The 23595-nt window shown below is 48.6% G+C and overlaps 1 protein-coding gene across 2 annotated transcripts in view; it reads left to right on the top strand.

Annotated features, from left to right (window-relative positions):
• The window catches only part of SCAF4 (SR-related CTD associated factor 4), an 872346-nt gene that overhangs the window by 650673 nt on the left and 198078 nt on the right, over positions 1-23595 (top strand). The gene's annotated exons all lie outside the window — the stretch shown is intronic.

The raw sequence follows: 23595 nt of genomic DNA, 5'->3' as shown, positions 1-23595 counted from the left end.
GGAACCTGTGCTATTTAGTGGTAAATGTTGGAGGATTCCTCAAGAATAAGAATGCATAACACAGTGAAGATTATCACAGCACCAGACGGTCAAGTTGCCTGCTGCGTCCTATTATCCTTATGCCTCCAAGGAGCATCATCACTGCATTTCTTTGCAGCAAGAGCCCTTAGTTGGTTACATAAAAACTTGGTGACAAGTATTCTGGGTCCTTAATAATCACTTTGATATGACGATGGGAAGCAATGTTGGTGAAAAACTGCTCCATCAGATCACTTATTGTCCAGAGTGCTACTTGTCCATTAAACCTCACACTGAATTTCATAATCTGTGGGTTAGTAGCTATGACGTGTGACAGCTGTCTCTTCTGAAATCCTCAACATTGTGAAGTTTTTTAAGCTGAAAATTTGTTACACTATTAAAGTATGATTAAGTAAAAATGAATTTCTACAGGGCTAAGTGAGCAAATAACTTTGGATGTAGAGAACCCCATTATGGAGATATCGTTTAATATGCTTGTATGAAACTGTGATTCGAATATGTGTATTATGGTAAATTTGAAGTCTACTAAGACAGTATAAATCTTAGTGATTGTGTGGTTGTAGCAAGTACGAAAAAATGCCATTGTATACACCTAGGACTTGGTAATTTCATGCCTATTCACCAAAGTTCAGTTACAAAAAAGATTTAAGCCAGTCTATCACAACAGAAAGCACATCTTTGCCTTATGGAATCAAATGCCCTTTCTTTCTAGGCCTTCTGCTTCTAATTCCAACCTGAATATTCTTAGGTAACCATGGAAAATTATCTACCTTCTTCCACACAGAGGGGTTTGAAATTCTAAATGCCTGGAGTTTTACTGAGACATTCTGAACATTCAGTGTGCATATACTTATTTTTCCTTTTGAATTTGCATTCATCAAGAGGGCTTTGACTAACAGACTGTTCCATCGTTGGCTATCCAGATCTTGTTTGAGCCTTAGATTCATAGAAAAGCTCAAATGCCCTTCTGTGGCATTGCATTCACAGCGTATCTTCATAGCAAAGTCTTCATCTTTGGGGTTATTTGCAAGTTCAGAGTCTCTTTTACACTCTTTGGACTAAAATAACCAGAGGAATGAAGCAAATCTTCATTTAATTCATGAACAAATGTCTCTTCTCTCCCAGAACCACAGGAATGAAACAGGGAAAAATTGAAGTTAAGCCTAAAGTCCTTCAGGTAACTGTCACTGACCATAGCTGACTATGCTCAGTACCTAGATCGCGGAGGTCATTTTCCAGCCTTAAATGACAGCAGTGTTTTCAATTCACGGCTGCATGCCTTTAAAAACTATTTCTTCAATTATTTTTTTTAAAAAGGGGGTGTAAAAAAATGGGGTTTGACCTTATAATCTACCTGATTGTTTTCTCTTTTTGATCGACCTTTTTTTGGGCCTATTTACTGTGGGTGAGCTTCGCAACAGATGACTTACACACAGTAAAAGGACTGTATATTTTACTGCCATGTCCACCTTTTAGGATCAGGCTGCTGCAACGCAGCAATGGCAAGGGGCACTTACCTGGTTACACGTTTGAGGTCTGCACGTGTTAGACTACTGTCATGCTCAGCCTTGTAAATGCACACAGGTAGCCTAGTGTAGAGGGAACTTTGCAGGGTTAGATATTGGCCTGGGGTACACCGCACAATATTAGTGGACACTCTGAGGACAGTCAGTGTGTTTGATTGTTTTGTCTCAAGTGATGCTTTATTATATACATAGGGAGAATTACATTTGAGTGTAGTATTACTTCCCTTTGGCCTACAAAGTCCAGTGAGGTACTGAACTGGGGTGGGAAATAGGCACCAATATTAAATCTGCAAGCTCCAAGAAGGGTATCTGTACAACTTATGGGTCATCCAGATATGCCCCATTTCTCTAGCTCATAATCAGAGACCATGTTTATTGTCCCTTGATAAGCCTAGTTAACTACATTGCTCTCCAGCAACAGGAACGAAGGCCACCTCACACAAAGGGAGCAATTACCAGTGCTTCCGTCACCTGAGGAACAAGGGATTGGGGAGAAAATCTGCCTCCATTAATTGGCTTCCACGCTGTATCAGGGATGAGGGAGCGCCAGGGGACAGAAAAAGGAGAAAGGTTTGTGCTGGAAGACAGTGGAACCAGCTCCTTGCAAACTGTGCTGCCTTAGAGGCATGAGGAAAAGCCTCCAGGTGGCTATGGCTCACCACCAGGAACAAAATGAGCCCAGGATCATGTGAAATGGCACAAAAGGGGCTGAGATATCAAAGGGAGAAACCATTTGAACTTTGCCGTCCCCCAGCTTCAGTGAAGGAAGATTGCTCGTGCGGGAAACTGGACACAGCTGCTGTAGGCTCGGCTCCCCAGCTGCACTCAACAGAGGGATGCATGCAGGGTGAAAGGGCGGGACCGGAGAAATAAAAAATGAAAAAATAAAGGAAGCGGCTAGGCCACGCAGCAACATAAATACGAACGTAACTGCTCATTCAATGTGCATGCTCCCAGGAGAGAGCGCCCCTATAATGCCCTGCGGAGCTGTTCTAACCCAAGGTTTCCCCCAAAGTGGTGGCCCAAGGAAGGCAGGAGCACCACCATTGGCGAGTAAAGATTGGGGTGGTGGGCTGTAGGAGCGCAGCAGCTCTCCCTCAAGGAATTTTGATTAAAGTACTGACCCTGAGTTAGGAGGATTGGAGAAACCAGGGCCGCTCCAGGCTTTGCATATATTTTCAAGCACTCTCAAGGCTGGATTTTGCTTTATTATAATGATGGCAGATGGGTAATGGTTACTGAAGCTGGTATTGGAACGAGGTGTTTTGACATGATTCTGGTCTTTATGCGTGATATTACTGACCTGATGTAAAGGGACACCCACCTATATGATTATGTGCTATATTGTACATGGATTGGGGGTAGGGGTGGGTACTGTGATTTTTGGGGTTATGACCCTTTAGGTTTTTTCTGAAAAAAAGATAAATTCAAAATGCTTACGCTGGCTGAAGTTCTATCTGCCATCGATCCAGGAGACTGGTTGGTAGCATTGGACTCACAGGACGCATATTTACACATTCCCGTCATGCCTGCCTACAGGCGTTACCTGCGGTTCATGGTGGGCCACAAGCACTTTCAGTTTGCCGTGCTCCCTTTTGGCCTTACCAACGCCCCTTGGGCAGTTTTAAGGAAATGCCTTTGTGTATGGTCACACCCAAGTCTTTCGACTGCTGCTGGTTTTTTGACTGAGAGTGCTCCGAGGCCTGCTAACCCAACCTCCCTGTCAGTGCCTTGATCCTAAAGTGTGTGTTGAATTGGCTCTACTCAATTGGAAATGGTTAACTTGCCTGCAAGTCCCCAGTAAATGGTGCCCTGATACACAGGGCATGTAAGTTAGGGCTTGCTGCACTGATTGTCTCACCCTGGAAGTCCCCCAAATAAAACAAAACTCCAGTCCACCACTTTAAACTGGTAGAACAGTTGTTCACTGCTACCCCAACTTTGCCATTGGAAGCAATGGGAAGGCCACCACTTCCTCTGGATGTGTGCCAGTTACTCCTCTGGCAGGCCTACCAAGCCCTAAAGGCAGGGTGCAACTTATGACACAGAAAGGGCATGTACTTTACATGCCCTGACAGTAAAACACATGAACCAATTGTTTTTAACTGTGGAAAGACGAGGTCGCCTAGTTGGCATTGACAGTGAACCCCTCAGCTATACTAACTCCGGAATAGTGCGACTACATTGGGCACTCCAAAGTATCAAACAACTAGTTACATTAATGCCTGACTTGTATCTCAAGTCTAAATTAATGCAACTTGTTGCAGTGTGCAGCTTTATGCAAGCTGCTACTTTGTTACCTTTATAACTTCTGTGCTATCCAGGGCACACATGGAGCCTGCTCCACGAGACCGCTTTCTCCTCTCCTGGAGAGACATGCTAACGACTGTCAGGAAAGAGAACAATAAGGGATTACTGGCCAGGGAGTTGTCACCTCCCTTTTACAGGAAGCCAGTTGGGTGCTGGCCCCAAAAGGCAGGCTTCACAGGTTAAGCCACCTTTGAAGGACAGATGTGTAGCACCAGGGGAGGGCAGCCCCATTGTTGAGGTAGACAGGCAGGCATGCGAGGCACAGAGGGGAAACCAGTTTCCAAACCGGTTTCCTGAAGGTTGTGTAGCCCTGACATAGCCACACTCTGGGGGGTGGGCTAGGGAGGTCTGTACTCCATGAGAGGGGTCTTGTCATATTTGAAGTAGGCAGAATGGTAAATCCCACAATAGCCAGATGCCACACTTCACAGGAAGTGGTCACTAGATGGCAGGGAACCTGGTAGCCCATTGGCTACCAACCCCATCCTGCCCAGAGTGCATTTTCCGAGCAAGAGAGTGGCACCCAGACCTCAGTTCTCAACCAACTCAAAAGAAGGGCCGAAGGACTGCCCTGCTGCACTGATAAACCAGCAATCAGAGGCTGCACCAATGACTGCACCTGGTGTTTAGCAAATGGAGGGACTGTGCCTGCCATGTCCTGCTCAGGGAGAAGCGGTTCCCAGAGCCCAGTCAGATTAGGAGAACTCAAAGGGACAGCTGACTGGCCTCCTGTTTGCAGCACAGGGACACAACAGCTGAAGAAGTCTGCTGGTGGAAGTTGGTAGCCCAAAGTCCTCAAACTGCTACCACTGCCGCCGTGCATCACTGAGGGCCAAGATGAGATGCACAGAGTTGCACCCAAGTTTGCTGAGCTCGGGAGTGCTGTCTGAAAGTTGCTGGGACTCTCAGAAGAAAAGTTATCGACCCAGGAAGGAATGGTCTGTGACCGCGACAACAGGCAACGGGTAGTCTAGTGGAATCTGGAGTTGGGCCAGACCAAAGTGGGCTTCGTGGGAGGTCGACCCCGCAACTAGGACCTCCTCACCAACTTCATTGACCGATGAATCCCTGCAGGAAGACCACTGTCGAATACGTCCCATCCACATCATCCTTGGAGCATCTTAAACAACCTTCATCCCTTGCATCAGGACCACTCCTCAGGAATTCACCATTCTTGAGGACCTTGCTAGTCCCCCTGAATAGTTCCCTGCTGGAGTTGGTCGCCCCAAGTACTTCTAACCAATCGCAGTGACACTTAAGTTTTCTTTGAAAAGGTTGTTAGGGTCCAATCTGTTGACATTGCCAAGGCTTGTTCGTGGTTGAGTGAAATTACATTGATTTTATTATTGCTTGTAAAATCTAGATCTCCTGTACCCTCCATTGGATCTTTTTTGTTCTAGTGTTTAAAATCTTTTAGCGGTAAAAATGGTCCTAGCCAATTGGAAAGACGCAAGTAAGACCTCATACAAAGGCTGGTTCAACTGTTATGCACCTCAGAGGTGCTGATAACATTGCGCTACAGAACTCACCCTGGAGGCCAGCAACCAGAGGGATGTGGAAGTCACTCGACACGTACTTAGACTTTTACGAACCCCCATGAAACCATTTCCCCCCTCTATGTGCGTTAGGGCGGACAGGACGGAGCGCAACTACCATGGCCCTACGGGGCGATGGGTGGGCTGACCTGTCTACCAATCTCGACACTAGCAACCCAGTGGTGTGGTGGCTTTGTCACGCGTCTATAAGTCTCATTAGTCTCATTACTACAGAACCTTTCTTGTGTCCTCCTTTCACCCCTTTCTCTCCTGCTTCTTTCTGTCACCCTTTTCCTAATTTTCAGCAAGTCAAGTCAGATGGGGTTAGCTAAACATATATTTCAAAGTGCTTGTAAACACTGTTGTGATGTGATGTGAAAGGCATTTATAAAGCGCAACGTACACTATACAGTTTCTTGGCGCTGAAGATTGAAGGCGGAAAGCAACTACCTGAGGGATAAGGGGGAGGAAAGGTAAGGACAGAAGAGATTTTAGTCTAATTGTAAGCCGAACGGAAGAGATGGGTCTTGAGGAGGGATCTGAAATAGGTGTAAGAAGAAGCCAATCTTATGTCCAAGGGGAGGGAATTCCAGAGAGAAGGAGCTAGGAACGAGAATCTAAGACCGCCCCATTTCTTACGCTTGACTTTGGGGACTGTTAGAAGAGCCAAGTGAGCCGAGCGCAAATTGCGGGAAGGGACGTACGGGTGGATGAGAGAGGAAATGAATGAGGGGCCGAGGCCGGCAAGAGATTTAAAGATGAGGCATCCTAGCTTAAAAATGCAGCGTTCAGAAACTGGGAGCCAATGCAAGGATTTAAGCAGAGGACGGATGTGGTGGTGTCTCGGTTGATGGAAGATGAGGCGTGCCGCCTGATTCTGAACAAGCTGCAAGCGTTTAAGCTGGTAACCAGGGATGCCGACATACAGCGAGTTGGCGTAGTCAATTCTGGAGATGATTAACGCCAAAAGGGCCACAGTAAGAGCTTTGGTGGTAAGGAAACGCGAAATTTTCTGGATTTTACGAAGTTGAAAAAAACCAGAAGAAACAGTGGCATTTATCTGGGGCTTCAACGAAAGATCTTTAGTGATGATAATCCCCAGACTTTTTACTGAATCAGAGGGGCAGGGAGGATGGCCCAAGCTGGAAGGCCAAAAGTTAGAGTTCGAGGGGTTAGATGGGCCACCTACAAGAACCAATTCGGTCTTGTCAGGGTTAAGCTTCAGATGGTTTGCCCCCATCCAATTACTGATATGGCCGAGAATGGTTTGAAAATTGGAGACTGATTGATCCGAGGAGTCGATGTTAAAGGCCAACTGAATGTCGTCGGCATAATTGAAAGCGGAGACATTATTATCTCGAAGAGAACTAATCAGGGGGATGAGGTGAAGATTAAAGAGGAGTGGGGACAAAGAGGATCCCTGAGGCACGCCGCAGGTCAGCCCCACCCTGTCCGCGGAGAACCGGGATAACCGGACCGCTTGTTGACGGTTGGTAAGGAACAAGCAGATCCAGTCAAGGGTGGTGCCCCCTATCCCAGCCTGCCTGGCACGGTCGACCAAGATGGTGTGGTCGACCGTGTCAAAAGCGGCCGACAGATCCAAAAGCACCAGGGCCTGACTGGTATTAGTCAGCTCCCCTACGCAGTACTTCCATAACGGAGAGTATGACCATCTCAGTAGAGTGGGCGGGCCTGAACCCGGCCTGTTGGGAGTCAAGGAAATGAGACTGCTCAATAAACGAGCTCAAGATATTGGTGACATGGGTCTCCAGCACTTTTCCAAGGTAAGGGAGATGGGACGGAAGTTGCTCATGATCGTAGGATCAGCTGTCGGTTTTTTCAGGATAGGTACTACCTCAGCTATCTTAAAGATACTAGGGACTAAGCCGGAGGTAAGGGAATTGTTCAGCAGTGCCAAGGGAGGAATAGGACAGGCAGTGAAGACCTTGCGTAAAATCTTGGGGGGACAGCCGTCAGTAGGGGATCCGGAGCTAACTTTGCTAAGGAGGACGGGGAATTCCGCCACCATTATAAGGGGAATCGGAGTAAGAAGCTGGGGATCAAGAGGGTCAACATGGGGGGTGTCTGGGGACACAGGGGGGTCTGAAGCGGACAGCACTAAAATACTGTTTTTAATTTTTACAATCTTATCGATTAAAAAAAAGATTAAGGGAATTACAGAGCTCCTGGGAGGGGAGGGGTTTTATGGAGACTGTCTGGATGGGATAATTCCTCCACAATCGAGAAGATGCTTTTTGATTTATTAGCTGACTCCAAGATTTTGTTGGAAAAGTGCATGGTTTTGGCTAGTACAATAGAGGATTTGTAACGTTTAAGAAGGGATACAAACTCCACCCTGGCTTCGGGAGCGTAGTTTTTACGGCACTGGCGCTCGGCTTGTCTGAGGCCAAGCTTTAACATTTTTAGGTCCTCCGAGAACCACTTCTGCGCGTCATGAAGAAGTCGTTTTAATCAGTTTGTAAGGAGCAACCACATCACTAGCGGACTCAAGCCAATAGCAAAGGTTAGAGGCGTGAGTGTCTACTGAATAAGATTCCAAGGGAGTAGAGGAGCTGAGTAGATCAATGAACTGGCTAATGTCGGCCTTATTCCAATTTCGGGCGGAGAGATTAGTGTCAAGCGGCCTACTGGGACAGGTGGAAATTTTAAGAGAAAAGGAGATGAGTGAGTGATCAGACCAGGCACACGGCAATATAAGGGGAGCCGAGATCACTAAATTAAAAGTCCAGATCTGATCCAGTAGATGCCCTTTGGTGTGCGTGGTGGTATTTATGTGTTGGCAACAATTCAAAGTGCGAAGCAAATCAGAAAAAGCCAACGAACAAGTACTTTCCTTCTCATCCTGGGGCCAGTAGTTGAAATCTCCAAGGACTAAGATGTTAGTGATTGATAACTACCTGAGATAAAAGATCTCCGAACATAGATGGAAAGTCCGGCATGGACTGAGGAGGGCGGTAGACCAAAACACAAATCAGGGGTAAAGCTGGAGAGTCCAGTCTGAGTGCAAGACAATCAACCTGGGGAATACATGATACGGTGAGGGTGGAAAATCTGATAGGAAACTTGATGATGGCTGCCACACCACCACCGGATTTACCGGAGGTCCTGTTGGTTTGAAGAATGTAGTAGCCGGGTGGGATGGCAGCCAAAATATCAGGGGAAGATCCGTCGTGCAGCCAGGTTTCAGTTAAAAATAGTATATCGGGGTTATCCGTATCTAGGAGATGAAAAATTTCGTTCTGATGCTTAACTAATGAGCGGGTGTTAAGATAGCACACTTTAAGCTCAGAGCAGAGGGGTGCAGGCCAGGTGGGAGGATGAGAGATAGATTGAGGAGAGGTAGGGTGTGTGCAGGCATCGAACTCAGGAAAGGTGTTTCGAGTATGACTCAGGCCCAGGCGGGTAAGCTGCATGCGAGCAGAAGGAACTAAAGGCCAGAGGGCATGCAGGTCAAGTAGATCGACATGGGAATATGGAGTTGTACGGTCAGAATGGCGGGCTCCGTGTCCCGGACGGGCGCAGACGGGCTTGCCTTAGGCGCGCAGACGGCGCGCCTTCGGCGTGCGCTCGTCTGCTGCGCGTCCGATGGATGCACATGTTTTATGGACAGGGCCGGGCGGCACGAGGTATTGGAAGGGGGCGTGGCCAGCGATTGTAGGCGTGACCTAGGGAAGTCCGGGCAATGGCGGCCAGGCGAAGATTCTGATGCTGCGGCAGCGATAATTCTGCTGTGCGGGGGATGCCAGGTAAGGAGACAGAACAAGCAAGTGCCCAGAGGGGGAATCACAAAGATTAAAATACACAAATATCTGCCGATAGTTTTAAAATGTTAACAGGCTATCAAAACTCCCGGCTTCCGCCTCAGGAGGTTGCTACGAGTGCCTGTACTGTTCTACAAACAAGGTATGGCTAATCTTGTAACAGAAATGCTAATGTCTTTGCTTATAAAATTCAGTTTATTTTCATACATTTCTTGAGTGTTATCGATTTGTTCAAATGTTTTGGTGCTGGGGAAAATGCTCAACCCTTGTTCCTCTGTATAAGCCTTGCTACTCAGTGCCACAGCTGCATAGGATTTAGCTAAGGGTTTGACAGACTGAAACCAATGGTCCTTCAGTGGTTGACAAGTGCATTACCCTGTGTGGTAGGGCAACCACACCATATAATACACCTAATTTCCTCACACTTGTTTGATCGGTTCGCCACTGCCGGTAACGTGCAATGTCGGTGGTTTTGCAAGCTGAAGTTTTCTGGTCGCTTTTTCTCTAAAGCTCAGTTCTCCTGTACGATTTTGCCCCATTGCACTCCTACCGAGAGTTCTCAAGAAGATCAGGTACGACCAGGCCCAAGTCATCCTTGTGGCTTCGGACTGGGCTCGGAGAGTGTGGTATCCTGAACTGTTGATCATGACCATCGGCTCTGCATTCAGGCTACCCATTCCAGAGGATCTTCTGTCTCAGCAGCAGGGCAAGATTCTCCACTCAAAACTGGCAACACTCTGCCTTCATGCATGGCGATTGAGCTATGACCACTTCCGCCTGAAATCTGTAATGTCGTCTTGGAAGCCAGGCAGCCCTCCACCATGACGATATATGTGTGCCGCTGGGACACGTTTGTGTCAGGGTATGCAGAAAAGCAGGTTGACCCCCTTCTGCTCCCCTTCCTCGCGTCCTTCTGTTTATATTTTTCTCTTCCTCCACAGGGCTGTGCTTTTGGCACCTTAAAGGGCTAGCTTTCTGCGGTTGCTAGATCAACCATCCCTGTTCAAATCCCCTGTTGTGTATAGCTTTTTGAAAGGTCTTCAACACATTCCCATCTTCACTCTTCATTGTGCCTCAGTGTGACCTCAATTTATTACTTCGCTTTCTGATGTGCTCTCCTTTCGAGCCACTGCACAACTGTCAATCCTTACAATCAAGACAGCATTTCTAGTGGCCATAACATCTGCCTGGAGGGTCAATGAGCTCCTTGCTTTGTCGTCTAAGCCTCTTACCATCTTCCCGGACAACCTGGTCCTTCGTACCAGAGCTTCCTTTCTTCCAAAGGTGGTCACTCCCTTTCATGTAGGCCAATCCACCACCCTGCCTACCATTTACGTGCATGCATCCCTCTAAGGACCCCTTTAAGGAAAATGATCAACTCCACCAACTGGACCCAAAAAGAACATTATCGTTCTACCTTGACTGCACGAAGGAGTTCTAGGTGGATGACCAACGCTTTGTGGGGTATATCAGAGCAAAGATGGGGAAGGCCATGCAGAAACAGACTATCTCCTGTGCTCTGCATTAAAATCTGCTACGCATTGGCCAAGAAGCAACCCCCAGATGGTATGCATGCTCATTCCACAAGGAATAAGGTTGCGACCACTGCATTAGCACGCAAAGACCCATTCCTGGACATCTGCCAGGAAGCAACGTGGGCCTATCTGCATACGTTCACCAAGCACTACTGCTTGGACAATCCGGTCCGTCGAGATGGACTATTTGCTCGTTCGGTCCTCTGGGACTTTTTGGTGTGAAATTGTTTCACAGATCCATCTCAGGGGAGTATTGATTGGGTATCTATTCTAAGGTAAGGAATCTGCAGCTAGAAGGTTTCTCTCAGATAAACAAGTTACTTACCTTCGGTAACACCTTTTCTGTTTGAGATTCTGTTTATCTGCAGATTTCTTTCTGACCCACCCAGACTGCTGCTCCACAAACAAAATTTCAAGGGACAGGGGTTTCACCTTTCAGGGCCCTAGTGTTACACGCTCGTGTTTTTCGTGGCTCTATGCTCTTGGCATGGAAAGTCACAGAAAAAAACTGACGTAAGTGAGTTTGGATGGCGCCTATATAGACACCCCGCGTGTCACTTCCGGTACAGACGCCACACGGAACCGAACTACACCACCTAGTGGCACGCAGCGGTACCGACTACGCCACCGAGAGGCACGCAGGAGTACTGTTCACGAAAAATGTCTAAATCCAATCGACACCTGAGGATAATTCTTAGGGAAGAAATCTACAGCTAGATAGTCTAGATAAGGCGCTACCAAAGTTAAGTGGCTGGTTCTTCAGTTATCAATGGGCTGCCTATTCCTGCTGTGAAAGCATGTGTTCGAGGCATGTGTACTGTAGATACACATGCTTTGCATACTCCCATCTAGTGTTGGGTCCGGATGTTTGCAAGGTTTTTTTTTCTCTTAGAACTTTTTTCCAGTCATGAGGCAAAGTGACTCCTTTCAGTGATAGTGCACATGGGCATCGACTCCATTTTTAGATTTTTTTCCCCGCCATCGGGTTCGGACACGTATTGTTGCAGTCCACTTCGTAACAGTCAATAGGCATCCCTCTGGTTCGCAATTCGCTCTACCCTTGTCAGTATTGTTTCGATCACGTTACTATTTTCTGCGTGTTGAAGAAAAACTTTCATTCTCCATGGAAAACTCTAACGCGCCTCGGGCCAAGCTTCCACTCGAAGATCCTGCATAGTCTTCCGCCGATGGAACAGATGCCATTCCAGTTTTGCCCTAGGTAGCATTCCAAATACCCATGCACCGATCTTCATAGTAACCTTTGTCTCTCTCCAGAACCTAAAGAAGAAAACTGACGCGTGTCGGTCGTTTAGTTCGAAAAAGACTCTTTGAGGCTGTCGTGCTAGACGCAGACGTAGCGATAGACTATTAAGGAAACTCTTGATATCTTCAGCGAAGATGTCGAAAAAGAAGAGTTAGAGCTGGCGGAAGAGGGTGAGGCTTTTTCCATCCAGGACTCCAAACCGGAGTTGTAGATCGAGCTTGTTTCCCACGACGTTCCAGCTGGACAGAGTGCTGTAACAAAGCCCCTCTGCCCTCCAAACTCACTTCAACCAAGCCAAAGGTTTTTGGGCCACCACTGCCATTAGGCCATGGTAGGCACAGAGTCGGATTCCAATGCCCCCACCTCCTGGCTCTGCACCAAAACAAGGTCAAGCCTTCTTGTTTGGGCTCAAACCGAGATGACACTCCCCCTGATTCCGCAGCATTCATCATCGAAAGATAAAGACAAATTCAGCTGATAAAAATGCTCCTATAAAGCCACTGGAGCCGATTCTGGAGAAAATGCAGCAATAGCTGAATCCCAAACAGAAGGAAATATGTATTATGCCTCAAGCTGGACACATTACCACTACGCCAGTGATACCACCTATCTAAAGGAAAATAGACACAGATTATAGAATACCTCTGAAGAAGAAAAAGGACATAGCTACTAGTCCTGAAAACATTCCAACCACTCCACCCTCTCCACCAGTAGCTTTCATACGAGCATCAGACCTGTAACATATTACACCTCCAGGGTCTCCTGATATAGATCCAGATGTAGCTGATAATGAGGACAATGATGATCAGATGCCTGACCCATGGGATGACTAACATCAATCCACCAGGGGACACAGATCCTGATCTATATCCAGCCAAACCTTTCCCTCCTGAGGGGAAGAGGTAATTGCTAGAGCAGCCCTTTATCATGAGGTCACTTTACACAAAGAAGACCTAGAAGATTTCCTTTTTAAAACTTTAGGGGATACACACAGAGCATCTCAGTCTTTGCCTATGTTACAGGGTATGATGAGGCATGCACACAATATTTATAAAGATCCTGTTAATTCACGTATTCTAACACCTAGAGTCGATTAAAATAAAATATAAAGCCCCTCCATCTAACCCAGTCTTTATTAAGGGTGAATTGCCTTTGGATTCCTTAGTGGTTTCAAACGCACGTAAAAGAGCAAATTCACAAGCTCAGGAGAAGCACCTCCTTCTCCTCATAAGTAATCAAAATTAATGGATTCTTCTGAAAAGAGATTAGGTGCTCAATCAGCCAATCATTGGCGAATAGCTAACACTCGAGGGCTGTTGGCTAGGTATGATAGGACACATTGGGATGAGATGGAAGAATTAGTACAATATCTTCCAGACGAATACAGGAAAAAAGGCCAAGAAATAGTGTGAGAAGGAAAGCTGATTTCCAATCCATCCATTAGATGGTCTTTAGATGCTGAAGATACTGCAGCTAGAGGACCCAAAACCAGCATTCTACTAAGAAGACGATGCATGGCTCAGAATTTCTGATGGATACATCTGCCAGTGGATTCCTCACCTTGTGAATATCCCCTGCACCAGCATTCCACTGAACTTTTTTCCCCAGCTCTCTACGCCGACGTGGACGTCATAATGCTTCGGCTCCGCTCGCGACTCCGTATGACGTCACCGGAGCCATAAGAGAGCCACGTCGGCGTGATGACGTCAGTTCCCTTTTTTCCACGCCGTCGATGCGTAACGGTTTTCCAGCACTCTCCTGCTACTTTGTAGTCTTGTAGTAGGTTACTGTTGTGAATTCACCATGTCTTCGACTAGGAAGTCAGGTTTCAAACCTTGTAGGGAATTTGGGGGCCACATGTCAATGACTGACCCCCATGAAGATTGTTTGTGGTGCCTTTCTTCTGACCACGACGTGGAGCACTGTTCCAGCTGCAGAAGAATGAACCCCAAGGCCTTGAAAGAGAGAGGCGAAGCTCTTCATGGCCAAGGCGAAGAAGGAAAAGAGGGGTAGGAAGAAGCCGAGATCGAGGCCGGAGTCGTCGACTTCGCACTCTTCGAAGAAGCATCACAAGAAAAGAAAGCATAGCTCTCGGCGCAGGTCTTCGAAGAGCTGTCGCCTCGACGTCGTAGTAAGGATGTTGTATCTCCTTCTCCATCTCCTAGGAAGTCTCCAGAGAGGTCACTTTCGCCGAAGCGGACTCCGGCGCGGTCCCCGGTGCAGTCTCCGGTGCCAGTGGAGTCTTCTGCTTCTGACGTCGAGCAAGAGCAAGAAAAAGAGCTTTCTCCAGAGCCGGCTGATCCTGTGGCTCCTGTTCAGGACTTTTCGGCTCCGGTTCCGGGTACTCCTCAGCCGGATTCGAGATCAATCCCTTATCCGCAGTTCCCGACTCCGGGTGCGGATTCGACGCATTTTCTTAATGCGATGTATGGGATTTTTCAACGGGCTGCCTTCCCATCCGGCGCACCATCTGGTCCCGTGGGTCCCATGGCATACACCTTGGGAGTGCTGCAGCATTATGCTCAGGCCCCATTTATGCCCTTTTTGTCGACGGCTCCTTCGTGGCAGTTTCCGGTGCCGTCTGGGGATCCATCTTGGCTTCGTTTGGGTCGGCCTTCTTCGGAGCCCTCCTCGATGCCGTTGCCAACTCCCTCTGCTCCAAGTTCCAACGCCGCCGACTCCACGTTCGGCGCCGCCGGCGCCGGTTCCTCGGATCCGTTTAAGGAGAGAGGCCCAGAGAGTCTTAGAAGAGGAACGTTATAGGGAGGATGTGGAAGAAGGTGAGGTGGATACATCTTCGGACGACTTTAAAGGCATTCAAGATGCTAGTGGTCTTGATACAACTCCGGAGTGGGAGCGTTCTTCTTCTAGATCCTCGCCACTGCAAGAACTGTCTCCCTATCATATAGTTATTAAGAAGGCCGCAGAGTTGCTGGACTTGCAGTTACCCTCTGCTGAATATAAACCAAACCTTCTAACTGAGGTTCTATATTCGCCAGCTTCAACTATTCAACCCTTGTTGCCTTTTAATGAGGCTATCTTAGAGCCAGTTATGGACGTCTGGCGTAAGCCACTCTCTTCGCCGGCAGTCTCCAGACAGGTGGCAAGGCGATATAGGGTGGCTCCTGGGGATCCAAGTTTTCTATCTTCCCACCCTTCTCCAGAAAGCCTGGTGGTGCAAGCTTCATGTTCGAAGCATTCTTCAGGAGCCTTCCCTCCGACTCCTGCGGATAGGGAGTCTAAAAAGGCTGATCAGGCAGCTAAAAAGACCTTTTCTTCAGGGAGCATGGCGCTTAAATCCACTAATGCCACCTGCTTACTAGGGTGCTACGTTCATGCTCTTATGGACTCTATGAAATCATTAGTCCCTAAGCTGCCAGAAGGAGAACGCTTCTTTTATGGAGGTGGTCACTGACACTCTGGCTGCTGCAAGGCAGGTAATTCAGTCGGGACTTGACACGGCTGATTCTGTGGCAAGGATAATGGGATCGTCAATAGCCACTAGGAGGCAAGCGTGGCTTCGTTCTTCTGGCTTCTTTACTGATGTTCAAGCCACTTTGGTAGATTTGCCTTTTGACGGAGAAAAACTGTTTGTCGAAAAGGCTGATTCCGCCTTGCAAAGGTTTAAAGAGAGCAGGGTAACGGCTAAATCTTTAGGATTACAGACTCCTGCTAAGGGATTTGGTCTTAGATCATTCAGAGGCTTTGGGAGATCCTCCATTTTGTTCCTTCCGGCAACCTCAACAGCAGCAGCAGAATCCCCTCTATAGGTCGTATAGAGGAAGGCAAAGGGGACGGAGAGGTTCTGGCCGCAACCCATCTTCATCTTCGGCCTCCTCTGCTCCCAATGAAGCTTCAGGGAAGCAGCCCTAGATCCCCCATCCTAGATCATGTGAGACCTGTGGGGGGTCGGGTGTCCCACTTTCTGCGAGGTTGGAAATCTGTTACAACCGACCTTTGGGTTTTAAACCTCGTGGAGACTGGGTATGCCCTTCTCTTTCGGGAGTTTCCTCCCCCTTACCCTCCTTGCCAGGGTTACTGCTCAGAAGACCATCTGCTTCTTTTGCAGAAGGAGGTTCTAGCTTTGCTTTAAAAGGGTGTGATAGAGGTGGTTCCAGAGAAGGAAAGGGGTAAGGGATGCTACTCCCGGTATTTCCTGATTCCCAAGAGGGACGGCAGATTGCGTCCGATCCTGGACCTCAGAGTCTTGAATTTTTACCTGAAGCAGGAGAAATTCAAGATGCTGACCCTTGCGCAGGTTCTTCAAGCGTTGCAGCAAGGAGACTGGATGGTGTCGATCGACTTGCAGGATGCGTACTTCCATGTCCCAATCCTGAAGTTGCACAGGAAGTATCTCCGTTTTACGGTTAGGTCGCAACACTACCAGTTTGCGGTCCTCCCGTTTGGTCTTACTACCGCACCTCGAGTCACACGAAGGTGATGGCGGTGGTGGCGGCCCATCTCAGGAGGTCGGGGATTCTGGTTTTCCCCTACCTGGACGACTGGCTTCTGAAGGCCTAGTCCCCAGAGATGGTGCAACATCTGCAGGTAACATCTCAGCTGTTATTCGACTTGGGTTTTTCGATCAATGTGCCCAAATCTCACCTGGTGCCCTCTCAACGCAACCTGTTCATAGGGGCGGTACTGGACACTACTGTGTGTCGAGCATTTCCTCCTCCTCAAAGAATTCTCGACATACAGGAAATGATTCCTTTGTTCCACAATGGAGCGGTGGTTCCAGTTCTGAAGGTCCTTCGTCTGCTCGGTCTGTTCGCTTCCTGCATTCTGTTTGTCAACCATGCACGCTGGCAAGTGAGGGCGCTACAGTGGTGCCTCCGCAGGCAGTGGTATCAGCACAACGGAGATCTCAGGGAGTCGATCAGGATCTCCAGAGAAGCTGCAGCGGATCTATCTTGGTGGAGCGTGGAGGGCAATCTGTCTCAAGGAAAGCCCTTTCATCTTCCTCCATCGGTGGCCACAGTAATAACGGATGCCTCCACCCTGGGGTGGGGTGCTCATCTGGGGGATCTGGAGATCAAAGGTCTTTGGTCTCCAGAGGAAAGGTTGCTTCACATCAACCTTCTGGAATTGCAGGCGATTCGTTTGGCACTCAAGGCCTTCCTCCCTTCCCTTCGCGGTCAGTCTGTTCAAGTCCTGACAGACAATACTACCGCGATGTGGTATGTCAACAAGCAGGGAGGAGTGGGGTCGCATTGTCTCTGCAGAGAGGCTCTGCGTCTATGGTCCTGGGCTCAGGACCATCAGATTTGTCTAATGGCAAATCATCTGGTTGGGGTGCTGAACGTACGTGCGGACAGTCTGTCGGCAGTTCACCGCCGACCACGAGTGGAGGCTCCATCCGGAGGTGGTTCGTCATGTCTTTCAGACGTGGGGGATGCCTCGGATGGACCTATTCGCCACCCGCGAGAACGCGCACTGCCCGTCATTTTGCAGTCTCCAGTTTCCGATGCAGGGGGCGTTGGGGGACGTGTTTTAGTTGAGTTGGGGCTCTCAACTCCTTTACGCGTTTCCTCCCATACCCTTGATTCTGAGGAAGATTCGCCAAGACCGGGCCCAAGTTATTTTGGTCGCCCCGGATTGGCCTAGAAGGGTGTGGTATACAGATCTTCTCCACCGCTCCTCGTGCCCTCCGCTCCGTCTCCCTCTGAAGGCAGACCTCCTCTCACAGTCGGAGGGGCAGGTTCTACACCCCCACCTCCAGAGCTTACACCTTCATGCCTGGAGATTGAACGGGGCAACCTGAATTCTTTCTCTCTCCCGCCTGATGTGGTGGATGTTATTTTATCGGCCAGGCGATACTCCACCAAGTCTATTTACTCATATAGGTGGTCTAAGTTTGTTAAATGGTGTGGGGAGAGATCCATTGACCCTTTAAAAGCCCATCTTTCTGATGTGCTTCAGTTTGCTCTTTCCCTGGCTCAGCAGGGCTGTGCTGTGGCCACGGTCAAGGGCTATCTATCGGCCTTATCGGCTTTTCTATGTCTTCCTGATCAACCGTCATTGTTTAAATCTCCTATTGTATTAAGGTTTATCAAAGGCCTTACAAACAGGTTTCCACCTACTCCTTTTGTAATGCCACAGTGGGACCTTAATCTTGTCTTAACTTTTCTGATGGGGTCTCCGTTTGAGCCTCTTCATAGTTGTCCTTTGAGGCTGTTGTCCTTTAAGACTGTCTTTCTTGTAGCCATAACCTCGGCAAGGAGGGTGAGTGAGCTTCAAGCTCTTAGTTCTAAACCCCCGTTTTTAACATTGCATGCTGAAAGGATGGTTCTCAGGACCAGGGCTGCTTTCCTGCCTAAAGGGGTTACTCCGTTTCATTTGGGCCAGTCTATTACTCTCCCTGTTTTTTATCCGCCTCCTCATCCCCAAGGAGGAAGAAAGGCTTCATCGTCTGGACCCATAAAGAGCTGTGAGCTTTTACTTGGACAGAACGAAGGACTTTAGTTTGGACGATCAGCTCTTCATGGGCTATGTTGGACATTCTAAAGGAAAAGCTGTGCACAAGCGCACTCTTATCAAGATGGATCATCCTTGCCATCAAGATCTGCTATGTACTATGTATATTTGATTGTATATTGTATACTGTGTATACTTTGAATCTGTCATTGGTCCACCTGTGCGCCTCGGAGGCACGGAAAAAATGGGTGGAACTGACGTTATGCCGACGTGGCTCTCTTATGGCTCCGGTGATGTCATACGGAGTCGCGAGCGGAGCCGAAGCATCATGACGTCCACGTCGGCGTAGAGAGCTGGGGAAAAAAGTTCAGTGGAATGCTGGCGCAGGGGATATTCACAAGGTGAGGAATCCACAGGCATACTATATCCACCAGAAAAAGCGTTACCGAAGGCAAGTAACTTGTTATTCTGGTTTCAAACCAGAGGTTCAACAAACTATACTTAATGCACCATTTGACAAAGAACACCTTTTTGGGCCTCAGGTAGACCAATCGCTAGAAAGAATTAAAAAGGACACGGAAGTGGCAAAATTAATGGGTGCCCTTCACTCCCCATCAAACGGAGGCTCTGTTAGTCGCTCCTATAGAGCGAGCTCCAGAAATAACACCACAGATGCTTCCACATCTTCATATAAAACACAGGCACAGTCTCCTCTAGAGGATTTTATAGAGGTGGATATAGAGGTAACAACTTCAAAGGTAGAGGTACGCCATCACGTACCCCACCCTCTACTAGCAAACAATGAAATAACATCAAACCCCCCTAAACATTCATCACCTCTAGGTGGATGATTAAATCAGTTCTCTCGTAGGGGATCTCCATGTATAGTCATAAACGATGAATAGTCCCGCCCCTGTGCGGGGACCCCGGATCACTTTATCCAAATATGTTCTTAAGTGATGAAGTTTGCCTTTCTTCGTGAAGGCCTTGAAAAAGTTACTTAATGTCATAATGCAGCCTAGGAAAAGGCCACAGAGGTCAGAGCTCTTTATCTTGTAATGGCAAAAGAAGGGACTGTGAGAATATATGCTCTCAGAAAATCTTTTTTGTAATAGCACAGAAAAAGAACCTTCACAAAGCCTTTTGCTAGGAGTAGAAGGATATGAAGAAGTGCCTGGCCCTGTAGCCCGTAGGCTGCCATTAAAAGTCTAGAAAAAAATCTGTGCCTTTAAGAGCAGAGAGACCACCAATATCTCATCATGCTCAGCCAGGGGCAGTTAACTCCGTTATTTTTTCCGGCTCCTTCCGACAGGACCCCTGGAGCATTGAATTCTACCTTTTTAGATCGTTTCTTCAATTTAACTAAAGCTAAAAAAGATACTCATGAAGTCTGTATTCTGTTTGCCTTCCTCTCATCTTCCTAGCTCCTGTGACATCTGCAAGAACTTCTGCAGACGTACCCTGTGTGACAGGGAGAAGATTCGCCCTCAGGAAAGAGGAGAGAAGAAAACAGCAGGTAACCAGTGGGACCTCTGAGTGAAGGGGAAGAAAATCTCCCTCCAGAGCTCTTACCTCAACCCCCCAGTGGACGTGGGAGGTCTTAGAGGCGTTTATCACCCAGAAAACGCTTGCGGTCGTGATCGATGCCGAGTAGGGCAGTCGAGGCGGTCGACATCGAAAGGAGGTACAGCGCCATGTTCGCTGTCATTGACTGGCTCCGCGTCGAAGAAACGCCGACGCTCAACGTCTAGGACTACTAGAACGACATCGAGAGCCACTTCACACCGTTGAGACAAGTGTTGACATCGAGAGACACTGACTCTGCCGCCGAGAGATAGAAGATCGATGTCGACAGCTAAACGTCAACCCTGTGATTGGTCAACTTCGAGCACTCGTTCTTCGTTGACGTCGAGGAGCAGATCTTTTTCAAAAAGTTGACGCCGAAGATTGACGTTGAAGGGATCATAGACGTAGAGGCGTGGAAAGGCATCTAAAAGGAGAATCTACTCCTCATTGGACTCACTCCAGATCTCCTTCATTGGTGGAGATACCTGAATCTTCCACCACGGCATCACCTGCACATGCTCCTTCAGAGCTGCCTATTCCGTCATTGCCTTCTCCGCCTCAGCTGCCAGTACCTCCGCTTCCAGTGACTCCAATAACACCAGCACTGGTTCCTCTTGCTCCTGCGGTACCTCGGACCACTGCGGCTCCTAGAAGATCACGTTCGAGATCGCACCGTCAATCTCGACATGGGCACTCACAGCGCCACTCTTACCGCAGGTCCAGATCACGTTCACGCCGTTACCACCATAGAGACAAGCCCTCCTCTACCAGAGACTACTCTCCTACATTGTCCGATTCACCACAACCTCGGTCCTCTCCGATTAATGACATTAATACCTTTCAAGAGGTCCTGGTTCGTGATGCAACTAATTTGAACATTCCTATGGAGACACCTACTCAGTCAATGTCTGTTATTTTTTAAACACCATCTACGCACGGTGTCTAGACTACTTCCAGGCCTGCTCGATCCAGCCATGGAGGAGTTCCTCACGCTGGCGGTGGCAAAATCTGCACAGTCAAGGCTCATCAAAAGTACCGCCCACATGAACAGGATCCCTGTTCTTAAGGTCTGATCCTCCTCCTGATTCAGTGGTAATTCTAGCTGCACGAAAGTCTCACGCTACTTCTCCATCTGCGACATCTCCCCGCGATAAGGAAAGCAAAAAGATGGACTCATCCGGACGCAAGATCTGCAATACAGCAGCTACATCTATGAAAGCAGCCAGTGCCACGGCCCTCTTAGGATGTTATGATCGCTCCATGTGGGACTCCATCTTGCACTTCGCAGACCACCTACCTAAAGAACATAGGCAAGATTTCCTAGAAATAGTGCAAGAGGGTGCGATGGTCTCCAACCAAATAATCAGCGCAGCTGCAGACTCCTGGCTGCTCATGGCGACTGCCATGGAATATTCCTACTTCGGCGCGCATGGCTGCGCTTAACGTCTACAGTACTTATCATTTTCTGGCTCCACTCTTTTTGGTTCACGCGCTGACGATGAGACTATGTATGAAAACGGAGATGGATACCTTAAAAGCGGTGGGGCTAGAGAACTCAAAAGAACAGCAACGCTCTCTTCGCCCCTACCACCAACGTTTCTCTGCTAAGAGGGCTCAAGAGCAATCAAACAGATCACAGCAATACCAGCGGTCGTACCAACAGCGCAAACCGCAGAAAGGTCATAACTCCCAACAAACAAATTGAGGACGACGATAATCTGCTGTGCCAAAACCATGAATCCTCACTTCCCCCTCTTCTGTTACCCACTCTGGTAGGGGGAAGCATTGTCAATTATCTGGCAGAGTTGAAAAGCATCACAACAAACGCCTGGGTCTTGAATATGGTCAAACATGGCTATCGTCTCAGGCTCACTGCCCCACCTCCTTCTATTCCTCCGAAGGCATCCACATCTCGCCTAAAGCTCTTAAAGGAAGAAGTCCACATCCTGTGCCGCAAAAAAGCGACCAAACCTGTCCCGCGAAAACAACGCAGTCAAGGTATCTGCTCCCGATACTTCCTAGTGCAAAACAAAGTCAGACTAGAGTTCAGGCCGATTATCGACCTTCGCATCGCAAACAAGTGGATCAAAAAGGAAAAATTCTGAATGTTGATCTTATATCAAATTTATCCACAACTTCAAATATTTTCACATTCCAATAACAAAGTCTCATCGGAAGTTTCTCAGGTTTGTCGTGGGACACAATCACTACCTATATGCGGCTCTCCCATTCGGCCTCAAGTCAGCGCCCAGGACATTGTCCAAATGCATGGCAGTGGTGGCAGCGCAGTTTCGGAAACAAAAAATCTTTGTTTATCCTTACCTGGACGACTGGATGATCAAAGCAGCCACATTCTCGGAAGCCCAAGAACATTTCCTAAGGACTTGCGATCTGCTTTATCTCATGGGTCTTCATGTCAGTATGCAAAAGTCCAAGGCAACGCCTGTTGTTAGAAATGAGGGGGCTCTGGTTGACGCAGGTGTGGACCCACAACAAGCAGGGACCCTTTACTTCTTGTCAGGGCGAAGGATGACTCCCCAGAATAACCCCTGCTCACCCTCTAGGTGCGTGGCGCGAGCAGTCTAGGCTAATTCTCAGGCGTACACCCCTTGCATGCACCACAAACGGACACCAATCAGGAAGTATATAAAAATAAGCTTTTATGTAGATTCAGCAGATTCAAATACAAGGCCCAGTAACGTTAAACTGATGGGGCCACAACTCTTGGAAATACGGTAAAGTCTCTTTGTTACGGAAAGTTCTTTAGGCGGGCACAAGGTAACTGTGGGCCTCAGCGCACTTCGTGCTGAGGCGGCGCCCGGGAGCACACGGCAGATGACAGGGAAATCAGAACGTTGCGGACCCTGGATCCGATGCGAGCTCGCGGTCGAGTTCGTAAGTACAGTACCTTGTTTCTTGACGCGAAGGTGGGTGCGGGATTTCAGCGGCTCTTCGACAGAAGGGCGAGGCGGTGTCCGGGGCTCCCACACTTCACGATGGGGGTCTGATCTTCAGGCTCACGACAAGAGCGGGGTGTTGCAGGTGGCGGGTGAACAAAGCGGGGCAGCCGGGCACGCAGATTACGTCCGGGCCGTCCGAGGCTTGGAGATGGTCACAACGCCGATTCCGGCAGGAGGGTGAAGGTGCCCAGCGAGCCTCCAGCGAGCGAGGTGACAGGGGCAGCCCAGCACAGCATAGGGGGAGCGGCTCCGATCGAGCGAGGCTCTTCCCAAGGCGGTCCTGGTCACAGCTCAGGGAGGGACTGGGGCACGAGGGTCACAGCTCCGGCGAGGGAAAGGACACCACAGTCCAGCGGCAGGCGAGTGAAGATCAGGTAGAGCCCAATGGTCCTGGGGCTCGGTTCAGGGGGCAAGCTCAGTTCCAAGACCTTGGAGATCGTTTTGAAAAGCACAAGTCTTGAAGGTAATAATAAAGCAAAGTTTTAAGCAAAGGTTTCTCTTCTCCCCTTTGGCAGCAAGGTCACCACTGCAGGCCAATCCCCCAGGACAGGGACAGTCTTCCTCCTACAGCTTTCCTGGTGCCTCCTCCTCAGGCAGAGATTCTTCTTGGTCAAAAGCGGATCTAGTTTCTTAGGAGCAGGGCTCCTACATTTATACAGCA

Source organism: Triturus cristatus, chromosome 8 (assembly GCF_964204655.1).
Source record: "Triturus cristatus chromosome 8, aTriCri1.1, whole genome shotgun sequence".
Lineage (NCBI taxonomy): Eukaryota > Metazoa > Chordata > Amphibia > Caudata > Salamandridae > Triturus > Triturus cristatus.
The sequence above is the reverse complement of the archived record's forward strand: the minus strand, read 5'-3'. Positions and strand labels throughout refer to the sequence as shown.